We start from the raw sequence: 13,367 nt of genomic DNA, 5'->3' as shown, positions 1-13,367 counted from the left end.
AATAGTTTCATACATTACCATCACAGTTAATAATTATGTGGTATTGGAACATTCCCTTCGCATCAAAGGGACGCAACACCGGGACTTTTGGGGGACTCTTGCAATAACCACCTCCCAACCAGACAATTTTCATGACATCTTTTACAAAACAACTTGTAGTGAAAGACACTTTGACAAAAAAATTTGTAGATATGTTTCCAATCATTAACTTGGTTAAAAAAAAACCAATCTTTGCTACAAAATTGTCAAACATATTTTCAGATTGTCAACAATGACTGAATTCACATGACATTGTTGACTAATGTCTCATACTTTACCTTACAGTGAGCTACAGTTTCGATGTCCTTTTTTCATCTTTATATGAAGGACGAGTAACTGGAGAAACCCATAAAACAATTGTTCTGTCTTTAGATTGAACATGACTAATTGGTGTTTCCTGAGATTTATGATCGCCCCATTACATTTTATAGATTTGCTCTTACCTTAAGTTTCAAATCTAACTTTCATTGGTAACATTTGTTGTGTTATTCGTATAACAACTGATGCTGATCCATATAATTGTAAGTCCTCTCACTGCTAAACACTAATGAATCTCAAGTAATAATATACTGGATTAGATTTATGATAATTCTGGAATAGATCTTGGATCTGCTGCAGTTTTTTTCAGTGGTTAGGCCACAATTTTGGTTTTTGATGGTGGAGCAACCACAAGAGTAGTTTGTAACAGAAGACAGCAAAACAGAAGAAGTTGAGTTCTTTAAAATTTCCTCCATTATTTTCTTTATAATTTTGAATGAACTGAAAACTGACATCAATTCTCTTCAATTTTGTATCCAAAAAATTGTATACTCATCAAAAAAATTATTAATAATTTATTATTCATAGTGTACACTGAGCATGACTCAGTAGACGTCCAACGTGGTATGATATTCTTATAATTATGGGTATGCTGGGTTGTATACTATGGCATCTGTGGAATGGATGTCTGAAAAGGGTGTGGTGACTTGTGGTAAGAAGACTTGCTTATTTAGCCCGTCGTCAAGGTTACCTAACCTCCCTTCATTTTGTTGCTATTTAATAATTGACCATGCAATATTTACATTCTTATTGGTACCGCAATGACAATATTGAGATCACATTATGTTTATATTTATGCTATCTAGTGGTAAGACATCAACTCTGTTTCAACAGCAATAAGCTGTGCTAGCCAAAGTAAATCAGTCTATTTGTTACTCCTCGGGACTATACACATTTACCCCTCTTGGACAAAAAACACGGCAAGAAACCCTCAAGAGAATAAGCATTATGTAAATTTTAATAACCACAAACTTGAGTAGATTTTATTGTTTCACACACCACACATAATACAGGATACCAAAGACATTGAGGAGTTAGTGTTCTTATTCAATGATGTTCAACGTCACAATCTGTGTACAAGAAAGGTCAATGTGTTCGCATTGATGACATCACTTTTACCTTACAGGAAAACAGGTAGTTGATACATCATCATGGACAGATTAGATTACCAACCAATACAGGATGTAGTAATAAAGATTACTAAGTCATGTGTCCCATATCTTGGATGCCATCCAAGACTTTGATTGTATAATACTTTATTCAACATTACAGCTGCTCTATTAACAGTTCCATTAGCAATAACACTGATACGTGCTATGTCATGATGACATTCTTCGTTTATTATATGTATGTCACTAGTGACAGTTGAATTGTTGTACATGATAAGATATGTTTCCTTAGTAATGAAAGCTGATATCTTGAGTCGGATGGTTTTAACGCTTTGTCTCAATATTACTCCTATGGAGTAAGTTGTTACAGAGGTTATATGATCTAACTACTACGCTATATGCCTGACAACTTGTTCCTAGTCATGATTATCCGGTAGGTAAAGATCAATTTTTTCTTCATTCATTACCATAAAGATGGGATGTATTTGCCAAATATCACTTAACTAAAACGGATTTGAATTTTCTTTTGAAGTTTAGCACTCAAAAAAACAAAGGAATAATGACATATATACTATAATGCATACAAAACGAATAGTTCTATAATAATATACTTGTGTTGAACACAGCTTCATTAATATGTACAACTGAACTAATAATTGTAATATGACAATAATGAAAGGTATAAAAATAATATAACTGTCATATAAATGAAAAATACTATCATAAACATTAATACGTTTTGTGGTGTCCATTTTTTAATTATATGATACAAAAAAATCTACGTAATGAAACTTGGGCAGATTGAAAGGTTCACTTAAGTTCAAAGGAATTAAACAAAAAGAGCTAAAAAAGTTATGATACATTATGTGAATTTAGTAATCAGTGATGAAATAATAATCATTACATTGTGTCATATATAAAACATACCTATTAGGCTCACTAGTACAAGTAAATATATGAGCCCCAAAAACTGAAAAAATCTTTTCAAAATATGTAGGAGAAAGGAGAGGACTTCCAGAGGGCTACTTGGAGAGGCCGTTCAATTTATGACCAATGTGCTTGGCGTATGTGAATTTTCTCAGAGTAGGAGGTGTGGCCATAAGACGATATATTAACATCTTGCGTTGACTGGGCTCTGCAATGTCTAACATCTTCTGAAGACATAATTAGCGTATTGATCTTTAGTCATGGTCAAATGACCTATAAGCATGACATTCATAATGATGATGTAAACTTCAAGGAAGTCAAATGTGACCATAGGAGTGTGTGGATGAGTGAACTAACAAACTGCTAAACATTCTACCATCTGTGTTACATGTATTTAACTATATTCCTTACTATAAATGTTTTTACAGCAATGAGAGAGCAGCCATTGTAATGACCAAAGTTGATATAGTGGCAGAGACACTCATGAGCCCCCCTACAAACTATTATACCTACCTACACCAACTTTTAGGATAACTGATATGGAGACACACAAAGGGGACTAGTTAACCAACACCTTAGCTATAGAGTTTGTGGTAAAGACATTATCCATCTGTCATATTAATTATTACTATTAATTTACCCTTCAGGAGCACTGCACAATTCGTCAATCAAAGCAGCTCTTTACATGTCGTGAGGCATGTACAATGGCATTTTTCCACTACATTGCTATATAGTGAGAAAGAAAGATTATACTATAGCGGTAGTATGATTAGTTATGGTATGATATGATAGTGAACTTGGTATATGCACTTAACAGACAGTGAGATTGGAATGTGACGGGAGATGTAAGCAGATCGTACAGGGTTTCTAACCCATCAACAATAAAAGATATCTCGTTCGAGTAACCACTAAGAGGAAAATTCCAACCATCTCTCTTGGCAAAAACTAACTTTAGTCAAGCAAGAAGTGCAAAAACCAACAGAAATATTTGTTGTTGTCATGGTAACGAAAGCTGTTGCCATGCAAATGTGTTAGGAAAGAATAGGCACATTACTGATAATTATGATGAGTAGTTTTATGGGATAGTTTGATACAAATTGATTGCTTTACCTTGCAAATTTATGCTGTGACAAAGGACCACTTTCCCTCTAATGAGCCTATAATTCTTGACTTTTGTTCTGGTCTTCCTTTCTCAAAGGACATGTGTACAAACATAGTTTCATAGTTGTCCTAAAAGTACCTATAAAAATGGACCTTCACTTGATATTTAACTTAAAGCAATCAACTGGTACTGCATGATAAATGGATTTCTTCCAGTAAAAAATGTCCTGTTTGCTGAGTGTGTGCAGTGTTCTAAGATGCGCTGAATAACACGACAGCCATAAGGATGGTGTGGCCATATCATACACCTGCAGAATAGTATAAAATTAAATCATTTTTTCTCTAAACATATCTTATTACCTGTCGTTGGAAGGACAAATATGATAAAATTCAATAATGTGAGGATAAACACACTCGATACCTTTTTGTATCACATGATTTCCATTTTGATCTCTGATACTCTTGAAGAACATAGCCATTAGCTCGTTAAACTTTCAGCTACATGTGCACAAGTAGGAAACAAGCAGGTTATAATTTCCAAAAAATAGAGTGACAGACATTAATTTGTCACTGTATACATACGGTAAAGTAGGAGGAACAGACTCAATGGCCTTCTGAATACTTGCAACCGTAGGTATGCAATGAGAGGGCTGGAACATGACCATGAGAAGCTCCACCAAAGTGGTCTATGATCAAGGGATACCAAATTCAAAAAATTTCTGTTATGACATAGTGTTCCAAATACATCGGTGATGAGGCTATAAGAAGATGGGAGAACTTCTCTGAAAAACCATTTCCTTTTGTTCATGGCTGCAGTGTTCTAACTTCTGCTGGATAAAACGAGAACCATGTTGGTGGTTTAGCAAATCAACTACATGACCCTCAACATCACTCAAATCTATTCCAGCACTGCGAGCATTACGAAATCCTCTAAGAGTTGGCATCGACGTCCTTCTCCTACACTTTCTCCTTCTTGGCTGGCTTTGCCTTCTCAGGGAGAAGTACCTGTGTTATTGTTTGACGAAGGTGGTGGACTTCTTTTAGGAAGATCAAAATTTGTACAGGGAAAATCCCACGTGAGAGATTGAGGTGGACCGATAACTAAAAGGTTGGATGGTTGTTGGCGGTATTGGTCAGGATAGGTAAAGACATCATTGTAGACCTGAAGACAGGAAAAGGAAAATGCATTCTGTTGCTACAGAGTAGTCTCATCATCAGAACCCACAGAACAGTCAACTGTAAATAATAACCCTAATAGAGGCCATTAGAATGCATACCTCCAAAGATCCCCTGTAAAAACTAGATTGTATTTACATGCATGGGGGTGAGTTGTACTAAGGAGATAACGTTGCCAGGTATGGGACAAATATGCTAATGATCCATCCATGGTAGGCCATAATTAGTTATAACTTACTCCAATAGCATACCAAACTTGTGTGGTAATTGACTTTGCTATGAAAACATGTCGTAATGGCTTATTCTTACAATACTCTATTGAGTTACTATGATTGGTACTTTTTCGTTATCACAGACGGACTACAAATAACCACACCAAGAATGTTTTACAAATTCCACTACCTACTACCACCATGGGTGTCTCAATATCATATAATGGTCGTGAGGCAGATAACTTTTTGGCTCAGAGAACTTGATACTGTGATAACAAAACCAGGGGCGGGACGTAGTTACAGTAAAAGTGTCTTAACATACACAAGGAATTTAAATGAGAAATGCTATCTTCATACATTATTATTATAAATAAGTATTAATAATTATACGCAATGATGTACCTCTGGAGCTGGTCCTTTACCGTATGAGGTCCCAATACGTCCAATTGTGTGTCTCATGTTGAAAACTGGTGCAGTCAAACTTGCTGAACTAAGGGGGGAGAAATTAGCATTAAATAACAAGACGATGCGCGTATGTCAATTGACAACCTTATCTATGGAACTATAGTATTTTTAAAAATAACAAGTAATAATAACATAATGTTATTAAAGCAAGCTCTACCCTCTTGCACTTTCAGGAAAGGCTGCTCGCCTCTGCTGCAATCTAGATTTGACAAACCACTTCACCCACCTTTATTAGATAGATACCAATGTCTGGCTGTCCTGAATAATTATAACTAATAATATTAACGTGAGTCATATTTGCGTAATTGGCGCGTATATAAGAAACAATTCACACAGTAAGTTATTAGTGTGATGGCACTAACACTACCTCTTTCTTTTAGATCAGTTAAAGAACAAGCAGTCACTGCTGCCCAGCAGAAACTATGGGCACCGCTAATATATACTAAACGGACTCCAGCCCTCAGAAACAACTTCAGCCGCAATGAGTCCAAAAAAGGTTCATTAATATACTGTATCCTATCTATAAACCTCTATTGATTCGAGCATTTCTTGCCAACAGCATATTAAAAAAAAACAACTATTTTTTTGCTGATTTATCCTATCTATCTTACTTTTAAACATCGTCATTCATTCCAGAGACAATCACAGAATCATTTCAATTATTTTCCATGTTGCGATCGTCATTCTGAATTGGTACAAACCAAGCTTGTTTAAAAAGTTTTATTTTCTTGCAGTATTCCTCTCAATTTTTTATGCTGATTACAATTTTGAGCAAGTAATCGGAGCGATAAATCAACAGAAATATTCTATTATATGGGATCTTTAATGTTTTATGATAACTGTCTATCTCCAGAACAGTCTGTCTTGACATTATCATTTCTTTTCTTTAAGATTAGGACTTGTTATATTATCGTACCACTTGCTCTCAGACCGTATAAATTATCCTGGAAACAATTTTCCGTGTGAAGAGGTATGCACATTTCATTTCTTGTCTACTATTATTATAAGTTTCTCACATTTTAGACTTGGCAGGTTGCTTCATAATATTAAGTGCCATGCTATGGTTTTTTTGTCCACACTCCTTAAACAAACAATTTGATAAGGCATTTCAGAGAATTGAAACAAGTGTGTGCTACACATATTGACTTAGAGAAGGAAATAGATAAACAAAGTATATAATACACATGTATTTATGGGCTGTTGTTTACTTTTTTGTTTGTTGTTTAGGAGAAATTATGCGGTTCAATTTTTCCAGCTGAAGTGGCTCATGAAGTACAAAATAGCTTAAATTCTATTGAGGAATCAGATTTTGACTATAACAGTGAGCAGTTCAGAAACTCTATCTTAATATGATCAGAAAATGTCAGGTAAAATTTTGTCTTTTAGTTTCAACTAACTAACACTTGTATAGCACCTGTTTGAGTTTCTTTATATCATTTTGCAGCATTTTATTTGCTGACATCAACGGATTCACTGCTCTCTCTTCTCAAGTGACTGCTCAAGATTAGTAAAACTTTGAATGAGTTATTTTGCAAGATTTGATTATTTAGCGAGAGTATATTGGCCTTAGATTTTAGCACCACGTATACAACATATTATTTATAGATAAATCATTGTATGCGGGGGGGGAGGGGTATCAAGATATTAGGAGACTGCATTTACTGCGTGTCTGGTCTTTATGACCAAAGAGAAGATCACGCAGTATGTTGTGTTGAAATGGGCTTGCAAAAGATAGAAGTTATTAGGTAGACCCTGTCATTATGACTGTTGTAAAACAAAAATCTTTGTTAGGTACGTTATAGTCACGAGACTGGCTATGATATAGATATGCGTGTTGGTATCCCCCATACTGGAGCTGTTTTGTGCGATTGATTGGATTACAGAATGGCAGTTTGATGTCTGGTCCAACGATGTAACCATAGCTCACCACATGGAATCTGGGGGCAAAATTGGGTATATTATAGTAATGTAATATATTATAATATAATATATCATACATTATGTTTCATTGATAGACAAGTACACATATCTCAGCAGACTTATGAAGCTGTGCTTCTATTTATAATATTGCTCCTGGTCGAGGTGAAACTAGAGACAGTTTCATAGAGAGAAAGGACTCAGAACATATCTGTCACATCCAAACGTCAGAAATGTGATCGGAGTATGATGTGAGTCTATCTGAATAATGGAAAGTTTTATATGGATAATTAAATACAGAAAGATGTTGGAAGAAGAGATTTCATTTGGGTATTAAAAGAAGTACATTTTGTACACATTAATGATATTGAGATTCAGCCATTGATACATTTCAATGTCGTCCACTAATACTCACAGATCAAGTGTGTCATCGACTAATACTCACAGATCAAGCGTGTCCATCGACTAATACTCACAGATCAAGCGTGTCATCTGCCAGTACTCCAGATCAAAGTGTGTCTTCACAAGATAGCATTTATTCTGGTACATATAAAATAATCTTTTACACAATGATAGTTACTGTGTTTGTCACAGATTTAGTTTGCCAGGACAAGTAGAAGATATAATGTAGAAGTGATAACACCACCTTGTGAGAAGCCGTCAAGTCCCTTTAATCTGAGGAGGTCACCATCACCAACTACTAATATACCAAAACCACGAAAACTATCAGCAACTGTTGCGAATATGTTTTCTTCTGAAAGTTATGAAGAGAGAAGACGATTTGGTACTGCAGACATCATCCACACATTAGGAATGGTAACTAAAGTTTCAATTATGTCCATGATCTATATTTCAATTTAGTCAAGGCCTGCTTCAAGAGCCAGAAAATATATTTACTAGAGAGAGGTTTGTACTTTAGCATCATGAGATATTGAAATGTCTTTTGTAGATACAGACAACTTGAAACTGAAAATTACATTACTAGACTAGAAAATGTAATAACTGAAGATAATTTAAACAAGTACTAGTAGATATATTGTGTACAATAGATTTGTACTGTATTTGTATATAGACTGTGGAAAAAAATACGGTAAGGATTGGTTGAATCTATTTAAATCCAGACATCATGAAGCCAATGGTAAATTTGTCATTGTAGATAAATTGAAGTCAATTGTTAATAGTTTGTTCAAGAAGAATATGGAGCCTTGAGCTGGTTCTTTGTGTCATTGTCGATAATAACAGTGATGTCATTTCTGAGTCAGTGTGTTGTATTACCACGTGGGTTTAGTCCCTGTTACATTATCTTGTTTTTGACACATGATTAATTCCTACCAGACGTGTTTTGGCCAATGCTACAAATATCATTGCGATATTGATGTGTGTTCACTGACAGTTCTAATATTGTCTCAGAAAATAAAGGTACTGTGAATAATATTCAATATGCAGCTGCTATATTTTATTCTCCTGATTTAGAGATTTCACCATCATCTTATAGCAAGTACATTCAATTACTTAATACAAACGTCGCTATCGATATGCAATGTTTGCTTTTTCTTTGGTTAATAGTGTTTTTGTAGCATCAAGTATTTGTTTGGTATGGGACTCTATTATTGTATCTCTAATAATATTAATCATCTTTTATAGTGGGGATTGTACACCAAATGCAACATTCCTGATGCCATATGAAGAGTTTGATACACAAATTCAAGATGTGATTTTGCTGGGGTAAGTCTAGGTGAGAATTACAAGATTGTTGTTATTGACAGTTTTGCTTCTTTGCAGTATCATTTGACCATAGTTACTATCGTCACCATCTTCATTCTGATGCTATCACAGATATGTCTGTGATAGGAACGTTAATTATCACTCTTTACGCCTGATTCATTTGATTTTTTCTTATACCATTTATGTTCCTTGACACTTTTCTTTTTCATTACTGTTCTCGATATGGTGATACTGGATTGTAAGGTCTTTCACAGATTAACAAAATGTGACATCTGTTTCCTCTGTAGTATGGAATTCATGATAAAACAATGTTTATCACTACTTTTATTAATCATGATGACACTTCAAGGAATGTCTATTATTCATCAAGTACAAATATATTATATTATTAATATACTTTTACTATGTCTTTCTGTAGTATAAATACACAAAACGTATTACCTTTCTTCAAAATCTAGAGGTATTATTAAAGTTCTACTTCATATGACAATATGACTATTAGATAATTGAACAGCAGAAAAGAGTGGAAGTTCTTAAATCACACCAATTTTGTTTTGCTCTCAAATATACTTCCAAACCATGTTATCAATCATTTCCTGGATCCTGATGTCAGCACAGAGGTAGAAAAAATGGACCAGTATAGTTTGTGTTTTTCACTGACCTATATTAGGATCTATATTATAATTATCATGAGGAAACAGGTGTTATGTTTTTGCTCTATACCAATGTTCTTCTCATTTTATGATGAAATAAAAGCTAACAATTATGGTTTAGAATGTCTACGACTTTTACATGAAATATTTGGAGGTAATGTTGGTCAATTTTTGTTAATAATCAATTGTTGTTTTGTTAATAATCAATTGTTTTTGTTGCAGATTTTGACCAACTCTTGAAAGAAGAGAGGTTTTCTTCCCTAGAGAAGATTAAAACAGTTGGCAGTACTTACATGATTGCATCTGGTCTTAATGTTAGTTGATCTTATAACATTTGATATAATATATCTATGTGTGCCCCTCTCTCTTGATAGAGGTGAACCCAATGCAAAATGGAAACATTTAGCAGCACTGGCTGAATTCTCTTTTGCTTTGAGAGACAAACTAGCAGAGATAAATCACGACAGTTTCAATAATTTTAATTTTGAGAATTGGTATATTAAAATTAAACTTAATAATTGTTAAATTATTAAGATGTCTAGGTATTAGCCATGGACCAGTAGTGGCAGGAGTGATTGGTGCTAGGAAGCCCCAATTTGATATATGGGGAGATACTGTCAACCATGGCTAGCAGAATGGATAGCACCGGAATAGAAGGAAAAACACAGGTAACACAACAAGATTATTTAACCAGTTTCTCTAACTGGTTTGATTGGTTTTTTAACTATACAGGTAACCAAGAAACCAAGAACATTCTGCAAGGACTGGGATACAAGTTTGAGTTTTGCGTGGATCTGTAGATGTGAAAGGAAAGGGAGAACTAGTGACGTTTTATCTCCTCGAGAAATATCCTTACATAACTAATACCAGCCTGTTTAGGAAGTTTTAAGACCCATCTACTACTGCACATATAGTTGAAATTACTATATAAGTTACAGACATTTAATGATAACAGTATAAAGTATTTTTTGTTGAGTTTTAAAGTGTTTTTTCAAGAGTCATCTTTAGCATGAGATACTAATTTAAATGCTTCCTCACTTCCTGGTGCAGCAATTTTTATCAGGATGTAATTGAATTGCTAAATGTTTAAATGCTTTTAATTATATCATCTCTATTAATTGAGAAATATAGATCACATGATTTAACACAAAAGTCACATGACATTACCTAGTTAGCAGTCTCTGACTTGAAAGTTCTAAAATATCATAACTTGAACTGGACGATCTAATTCTCTGCACAAGTTCTGCTTGTTCTTGAGTGTAATTTTTTTTTTTTTTTTTTTTTATGTTTTGAGGTTGTATGATAGCTTTGCTACCTGTAGTCTGTACTCTAACTACTTTACTAAAAAGATCCTATAGACACATAAAATTGATGTCCTCATAACAGTCTTACTTCAAACATAGCTATGACATTATCGCCTGTCTGAGCAGACGTCTGATAGAATAAAAACCCTCTCGTCTCAGCAAACAAACGACCCTCACTCTCGTCAACGTGCCATCGACTCATATCAGTCTACAATAAACTATTCTATGCTGTCAGTTTTAACTAATGACTTACTTTATTAGCGCACACAACAACAACAATGTTTGTTAAATCTTGTGGAGATAGTAAGTGTTGCTTCATTTCCGAAAGCCAGTTATTTAACACCTCAAAGCTGTCTCTATTACTAACATCATACACTAACATACTCCCTGAGTGTGCTTGTAAAACTCATTACGAACCTGGGTTTAAAATTATTCTAATTAATAATTAATTACAAAGGGGATGTACCTCATAAAAAAGAACGGCAGTCCTCCCATATCAAAAATGTTAACTTTAACAGTCCTATCATTAACGTTTACTCTATAATATATAGAGGGTTGCCATGGTGATCAATTAATTAGATATACCGTACTCAGTCACACACCAAAATCAATTCCTAATGTTGCCATGTATTTGGACACAATCTCTTCTCACAATATATCTTAATAGACAACTCTAAATACAAAAATCAATAAATAATCATAAATAAATAAAAAGACTTACTTTACCAACTTCAGCAGCTCCCTAGACTGATTATTTAATTCTTACAGTTTTGTCCTCCATATGTTTAGTATACCATAGCCACAAGTATTTTAATTAATAATTATTATAAAGAGGAGAGGCTGCATGTTGGCATACTTGAGCAAAAGGTAACCTGTAGTCTTTCTGTCTGTGACATACACTTTATTTCTTTCTGAAAGATCAGTGTTCCTAATGACACACAAGTTACTAGCCTGGCATGGCATGCTGGAGAAGGTTGGTTAGCTGTTGGAGACAATGGATTGTTCGTGTTGTTCGTGCTCAAGTTAGAAGTCCAACAAGAAGGTCAGCTCTCATAATGTAAAAGATTATATACAATTTTCTTTAGATAAAGATTCTAAGATCAAGGACTCGCAGCTCCTAGTATTCTAGCAATGAATCAAACCTTAGAGGCACATCAGGTTAGGTAAAGAGAAATAGTTTTTGTCCATGTCTCTTCTCTTGTCAGCTGCTGTGTGGGGTGTTACTTGGAATGAACAAGAGAGCAAACTTACAACATGTGACAAGAATGGTCTCATAGATCGTATGGATTATGTTCAGTTAGCACTATTATGATGGCTACCCTTAATTCTCTCCTCTCTCTCTCTCTCCTCCTCTCTCTTCTCTCTCCTCTAGAAACACATGGACACAAGAAATGATTAATAACAGAAACAAAAGTGCGGTGTCTATGATACAATGAACAAAGAAGGACAAAAGATATGTATTGTCTTATGAAGACGGTTAATTTATTATTTATATTATGTCTGTCTTAACTTAATTAATTTCATTAGGAGCCGTACCGTAATTGTAGGATCATTGATGGGAATAGGATATGGGGCGGTAAAGAACTCCGAGGGTCTACTCTAACTCCATGTTCATGGTCCTCCAGAGAGTAAGGTTCTATTGTTTGGTAACAAAAAAGGGGAAATATTGATATACGACAGTCATGGAGCGTACAATGTAAGTCATTAACTGGTTTACCTGGTTTTGAATCCTTGTTTTTTTAGTCAAAAAGACCCTTTATTGTTTGTAAATTGTATGGTCCTGTAAGCTAGTAGGCCTACATTGGTACACAGGTATTGAAGGATATATCACCTAATTGTCCCTGTCTGGCTGTTGCCTTTGATAATGAGACATATGCAAGTCATGAGACACGAGCTGGATGATAGTAAGTCTGTTGTTATGGTGACTGTTGTCATAGAGATTCTTTCTAGAACCTGTTTTAATTGATGCTTTTAATGATGTTAAGACTGTTTGTTGAGCCACAATGGTAGTCTTCTTGCTGGTTGCTGTACACAACTGAGGACAGATGAGAGAGCGATCAGTAATGTCCTCTGTCTATACTCCATTTGGTCAGGTCATTAGAATTTGGTTGGCGTACCTCTTAAAATGAGTCTTGATCCTAAGACTAAAGTTGATATGAGTCTCAGTCCATATTAATAACATTGTATGAGTCTTAGTCCTAAATAAGTACAGGTCTCAGTTCTACACAGTTAAAGTTTGGCATTGCTCTCAGTTGCACGCGTCTCAGGCCTAAATAACAGCCATGAGTCTCAGCCTAAGTGATATGAATCTCAATCCTTTGGTATGAGTCTCAGCTTCAATAATATTTGTATGAGTCTCAGGCTAAATAACAGTATGAGTATCGGTCTGCCTATTAGCCTACGATAACATTGTATGAGCCT

The 13,367-nt window shown here is 34.7% G+C and overlaps 1 pseudogene; it reads right to left on the bottom strand.

The window, feature by feature from the left end:
• Positions 1–11,034: 11,034 nt before the first annotated feature.
• On the bottom strand, positions 11,035–11,619 carry LOC121366706 (annotated as a pseudogene).
• Between the last annotated feature and the right edge of the window lie 1,748 nt (positions 11,620–13,367).

Source organism: Gigantopelta aegis, unplaced genomic scaffold (assembly GCF_016097555.1).
Source record: "Gigantopelta aegis isolate Gae_Host unplaced genomic scaffold, Gae_host_genome ctg6737_pilon_pilon, whole genome shotgun sequence".
Lineage (NCBI taxonomy): Eukaryota > Metazoa > Mollusca > Gastropoda > Neomphalida > Peltospiridae > Gigantopelta > Gigantopelta aegis.
This window is presented reverse-complemented; position numbering and strand designations above follow the sequence as displayed.